The sequence below is a fragment of the Penaeus chinensis genome, chromosome 7, assembly GCF_019202785.1.
Source record: "Penaeus chinensis breed Huanghai No. 1 chromosome 7, ASM1920278v2, whole genome shotgun sequence".
Lineage (NCBI taxonomy): Eukaryota > Metazoa > Arthropoda > Malacostraca > Decapoda > Penaeidae > Penaeus > Penaeus chinensis.
The window spans coordinates 4437577-4443559 of record NC_061825.1 but is presented as its reverse complement, the minus strand read 5'-3'; the positions used below and the strand labels follow the sequence as shown (position 1 = coordinate 4443559).

The following is a 5983-nucleotide window of genomic DNA, read 5'->3' as shown; positions in this document are numbered from 1 at the left end:
GGGTTTGTCAACAAAATTAACAAAATACAACAGAAAAATTCACAGAAAAAATACAGGAACAAAATACAACAGAAAAAATATATTAACAAAATACAACAGAAAAAAATACAACAGAAAAAAAAACAGGAACAAAATACAACAGAAAAAAATACAACATAAAAAAATACAGGAACAAAATACAACATTAAAAAATACAAGTAAAAATAGTTAAAATATTAATAGAACATAAAAAAATAATAATAATACAACAGGAAAATACATTGAAAATACTTACACATTATGCTGAGGCCGAGAAGGAGAAAGAAAGAAACTCTAACGTATACCAGAATTTTTTTCTGAAAAATACAGATAATGATAATTGATAATGATGATACAAAAAAAAAAAAAAATATATATATATATATATATATATATATATATAGAATGATAGTGATGATGATGATGATGAGGAGGAGGAAGATGATGCTGAAGAGGATGATGATTATGATGAGGAGGATGTTGATGATTATGATAATGATGATGGTGATGATGACGAAGAGGAGGATGAGGATGATGATTATGAGGATGATGGTGAGGATGATGATGAGGAGGAGGAAGATGATGAGGAAGAGGATGATGATTATGATGAGTTTGTAGATGATGATGATGATGGTGATGATGATGATGATGGAGAGGAGGATGAGGATGATGATAATGAGGATGATGGTGAGTGTGATGAGAGGGGAGGAAGAGGAAGAGGGTGATGAGGAAGAAGATGATGATGATGAGGAGGAGGAGGAGGAAGATGAGGAGGAGGAGGATGATGATGATAGTGAAGAGGAGGATGATATGGATGGTGATGATGATAATGATGACATTGAGGATGAGGATGAAGATTGTCATAATCGAAATATAATTGAAAGTGATAGAAGTGATATTAGTGTAATAGAAATAATAGTATAATGATAGTGATAACAGTAATGATAATGATTATAATGCTAATAATAATAATAAAAAATGTTGATAATACTGACGATAACAACTACAATAATGTTGTAAGGGATACTAGTATAATGATAATGATGATGATGATAGTAATAATAATAATAAAAATGATAATAAATTATGAGTAATTATGACAGTGATAACAGTAATACTAGTAATAGTGATAATAATAATGGTAATGATAATGGCAATAATAATGATAATAATAATAGTAATAACAACAACAACAATAATGATAATAGTTATAATAATAATCTTAATAATAATAACAATAATGATAATGATGATAATAATAATAGTGATAATAATAGTAATAATAATAACAACAATAATAATAATAATAATAATAATGATTTTAATAGTAATAACAATAATGATAATGATGATGATGATGATGATGATGATGATAATAATAATAATAATAATAATAATAATAATAATAATAATAATAATAATAATAACAACAACAACAACAACAAAACAACAACAACAATAATAATAATAATAATGATAATAGTAATGATATTAATAATGATAATAATAATGATAGCAATGACAGTAATGACAATACTAACAACAATGATAATGATAACGATAATAAAGTTGATAACAATCATAAAAAAAAAAAAAAAAAATAGTAATCATAATGCCAACCAAACAAACAGAACGAACAAAAAAAACACACACACAAACCAATCACACTCACACACACACACAAACCAATCACACTCACACACACACACAAACCAACAACACCTTCCCCAAGGACTCACCCGGCAGCCGGTAAACGCAGGCAAGATCAGGAGAAAAGGGACGAGAAGGGTGAAGAAAGCGCTAACCAACCCAATCTCAAGCACGTCTACCGTCACGGGGGTTTTAAGCTCAGAATAGATGGCCGGAAAGGGCTTCTCGCGGCCCACGTCGAACCAGCCGGGGGAAGAAGGTGCTATGCTCATCTGAGGGAACGAGAATGAGATTAATAATGATAGGATTGGTTATGATGATAAGAATGGTAACTCATCTGGGTGAAGGATTATGATAGGAGAGTGAATAATATGATAGTGAGTAATATGATAGTGAATAATATGATAGTGAATAATATGATAGTGAATAATATGATAGTGAGTAATATGATAGTGAATAATATGATAGTGAATAATATGATAGTGAGTAATATGATAGTGAATAATATGATAGTGAGTAATATGATAGTGAATAATATGATAGTGAATAATATGATAGTGAATAATATGATAGTGAGTAATATGATAGTGAATAATATGATAGTGAATAATATGATAGTGAATAATATGATAGTGAATAATATGATAGTGAATAATATGATAGTGAATAATTATAATATGATAGTGAATAATATGATAGTGAATAATATGATAGTGAATAATTATAATATGATAGTGAATAAGGATAATATGATGTTAATGACAGAGAATAATAATGATGATAATAATAAGGATTATGATTATAAGGTGCTATGATCATCTAATGGAACGAGAATGAGATTAATAATGATATTAATGATTATGATGATAAGAATGGAAACTCATCTGGGTGAATACTGATATGAGAGTGAATATTATGATAGTGAATACTATGATATGATAGTGAATAATGATAATATGATAGTGAATAATGGTAATATGATAGTGAATGATTATAATATAATAGTGAATAGTGATAATATAATAGTGAATGAAGATAATATGATAGTGAATAATGATAATATAATAGTGAATAATGATAATATGATAGTGAATAGTGATAATATAATAGTGAATAATGATAATATGATAGTGAATAGTGATAATATGATAGTGAATATTGATAATATGATAGTGAATAGTGATAATATAATAGTGAATAATGATAATATGATAGTGAATAGTGATAATATAATAGTGAATAATGATAATATGATAGTGAATAGTGATAATATGATAGTGAATATTGATAATATGATAGTGAATAATGAGAATATAACAGTGAATAATGATAATATAATAGTGAATAATGATGATGTGATAATGAAAGATATGATGATAATGATAAGGATGATGATTATAACGATATATGTAATGATGATAATGATAAAAATTAAGGTGAATAAGAATGATAATATTAATAATGATATTAATGATCATGATGATATTAATTAAAACTCATCTGGTGAATAATAGTTTTAATAATATGATGGTGAATATTAATGATCAGGAAGATGTTTATAATGTTGATATCTGTAATAATGATAATGATAAAAATTGAAAACCATGCAGGAGAGGGAGTTATGATGATAATTTTAATAATGATAGTAATGATAATGATTTTAATAGTAATGGAAATGGTGATAACGATAATAATAATGAAAACCACCCAGGAGAGATAATATCAGTGATAATGATAATAGCAATGGTGATAATGAAAACGAAGATAATTATAAAGATATCTGTAATAATAATAATAATTATAAGAATGAAAATCAGCTAGGAGAGATAGGTGTTAGGCTCATCTAAGTGAATAGTCATGATTATAATGATAATAATGCTGATAATGATAATATTTTTTTGTAATAATTGATAATTGGTGATAAGAATGAAAAGCATTCAGAGGTAAGTGAATGAATGAATAATGATAATGATATTAAAAACAGTCATGATAATAATAATGATGAAAAATGCAATAATGATAGCGAGACAGGAATTGATAATAATATCAATAATAATAATAATAATAATAATGGTAATGATAATGATAATATTAATAGTAATAATAATAATGGTAATGACAATGATGATGATAATGATAATAATAATCATAATAATGGTAATGATAATGATGATAATAATAATAATAATAATAATAATAATAATAATAATAATAATAATAATAATAATAATAAGAGTGAAAGGCATTGGAAGAGGGGGTTGGGCGAGGGTGTGTGGGGGGAGGGGTGGAGGCTGAGGAAGGAGGTGGTGGGGAAGGGTGGGGGGGGAGGGAGGAGTGGTGGGGAGGGGTGGTGGGGAGGAGTGGTGGGGAGGGGATGAGAGTGGGGGAAGGTCGAGGTGGGGTAAGGGGTAGAGAGGGGAGTTAGGGAGGGAGGGGGGGGGGACATGATAAGGATAAGTCCGATATGCGAAGCTGAGCTTCGCCCGGGCTATGCCAATGAGGGGAGCCCGGCCTGTGTCGACTAATGCCGACTCGCTAACGTGTGTCAGCTGGTGCTGACTCGTCTTAGTCCTTACCCGCCGTGGTGCCCAGTCACAGCAGTAACCTCCAGGCGACAATTGCAACTTCTCGCGCCTGGGCGGGGCGCGAACCGCCGACCCCTCGGATGAGAGGCCGACACGTTACCACTGTACTAGCCCGGAGGCTCGGGGGGACATGAGGGAGGTGGAAAGAGGGTGTGAGTAGGAGGGAGGGGGGGAGGAGGAGGGGGGAGCGAGGAAGGAGGGGGTGAAGTGTGGAGAGAGTGTTAAGTGAGAGAGTTGGGAGGTGGAAGGTGCGGGGGAAGGAGAAGAAAGGAAGAATGAGGGGTGAAAAGTGAGGAAGAAGGAATGAGGATTGAGGGTAAAAGGTGAAGGAGAAGGAAGGAGAGAGGGCGAAAGGTGAGGGAGAAGGAAGGAGGGAGAAGTGCGGGGTGTTGGAGGAGAGAGAGCGAGTGAAGGATGCGGAACTAGGAAGGAGAGAGAGAGAGGAGAGACGATGGATAATGAGATATCAGAAAAAGAGAGATAGCAATGAGGGTTGGGCATGAGGGAGGAGAGATGGGGTGAGGGAGGAGAGATGGGGGTGAGGGAGGAGAGATGGAGGAGAGTGAGGAGAGATGGGAGTGAGGGAGAAGAGATGGAGGAGAGGGAGGAGAGATGGGGGGAGAGGGAGGAGAGAGAGAGGAGAGTGAGGAGAGATGGGGGAGAGGGAGGAGAGAGATGGGGTGAGGGAGGAGAGATGGGGGAGAGGGAGGAGAGAGAGAGGAGAGTGAGGAGAGATGGGGGAGAGGGAGGAGAGAGAGAGGAGAGTGAGGAGAGATGGGGGAGATGGAGGAGAGTGAGGAGAGATGAGGGTGGGGGAAGAGAGATGGCGTCAAGGGAGTAAAGATGAGGAGTGAGGGGAAAAAGAAGAGAAATCAGGAATGAGGAATAAGAAAACGAGCGAAAGGGGACAAGACACGAGGGGAGAAAGAGTCAGAAATGAGGCCAGAAGAATGGAGCACGAGAGGAAAGTTTATATTATGAGGAGAAGCGTAATGGTTATGGAGGAATATCAAGCTGGATGATGAGGAGACTTCGTTATGAGGAGAAGAAATGGAATGGTTATATGCGGAGGCTATGAACGCGTCGGTGGAGAAGAGAGGGAGCCGTGGAGCCTGAGACATAGAGAGGAAACCACACCCACGCGGAGATAAAAACATACAACGTTAAACAGAAAACAAAGGTTGTGTGAACTTATATAAAAATATATCTCACAATGAAACTTACAACTTATGGTAAGTCTAGTGATGCAAAAAAGAAGAAAAAATCAGAGAGAGATAGATAGATAGATAGATAGAGAGAGAGAGAGAGAGAGAGAGAGAGAGAGAGAGAGAGAGAGAGAGAGAGAGAGAGAGAGAGAGAGAGAGAGAGAGAGAGAGAGAGAGAGAGAGAGAGAGAGAGAGAGAGAGAGAGAGAGAGAGAGAACGAGAAAGAGAAAGAGAGTGAGAACGAGAAAGAGAAAGAGAACGAGAAATAGCGAAAGGGAGAGAGAGAAACAGACCAAATAGTACCAATCCCAAGCATATACCAACACTCATTTCTAAACCAGATAGACAAACACGATCTCAAACACACACACACACAAACACAACTACAAAAAAAAAAAAAACATACCTCTTCTCTCTGTTCCCTCAAACATTGACAAACGTAAACTCCTAGAGGTCCAGGCAGCTCGTAGTAAATGACTGGGAGGGAAGGCCATAGACAACTGTACAGAGCCTGGGGACGGATGT

The 5983-nt window shown here is 35.0% G+C and overlaps 1 long non-coding RNA gene across 1 annotated transcript in view; it reads right to left on the bottom strand.

Annotated features, from left to right (window-relative positions):
* Positions 1–204: 204 nt before the first annotated feature.
* The window catches only part of LOC125027567, a 5795-nt gene continuing 16 nt past the window's right edge, over positions 205–5983 (bottom strand). The window contains exons 1-3 of the long non-coding RNA XR_007115047.1: positions 5865–5983; positions 1758–1940; positions 205–335 (exon numbers count right to left, since the gene is read on the bottom strand). The exon at positions 5865–5983 is cut by the window's right edge and continues 16 nt beyond it. This is a non-coding gene — a long non-coding RNA (uncharacterized LOC125027567). The remainder of the gene's footprint in view (positions 336–1757; positions 1941–5864) is intronic.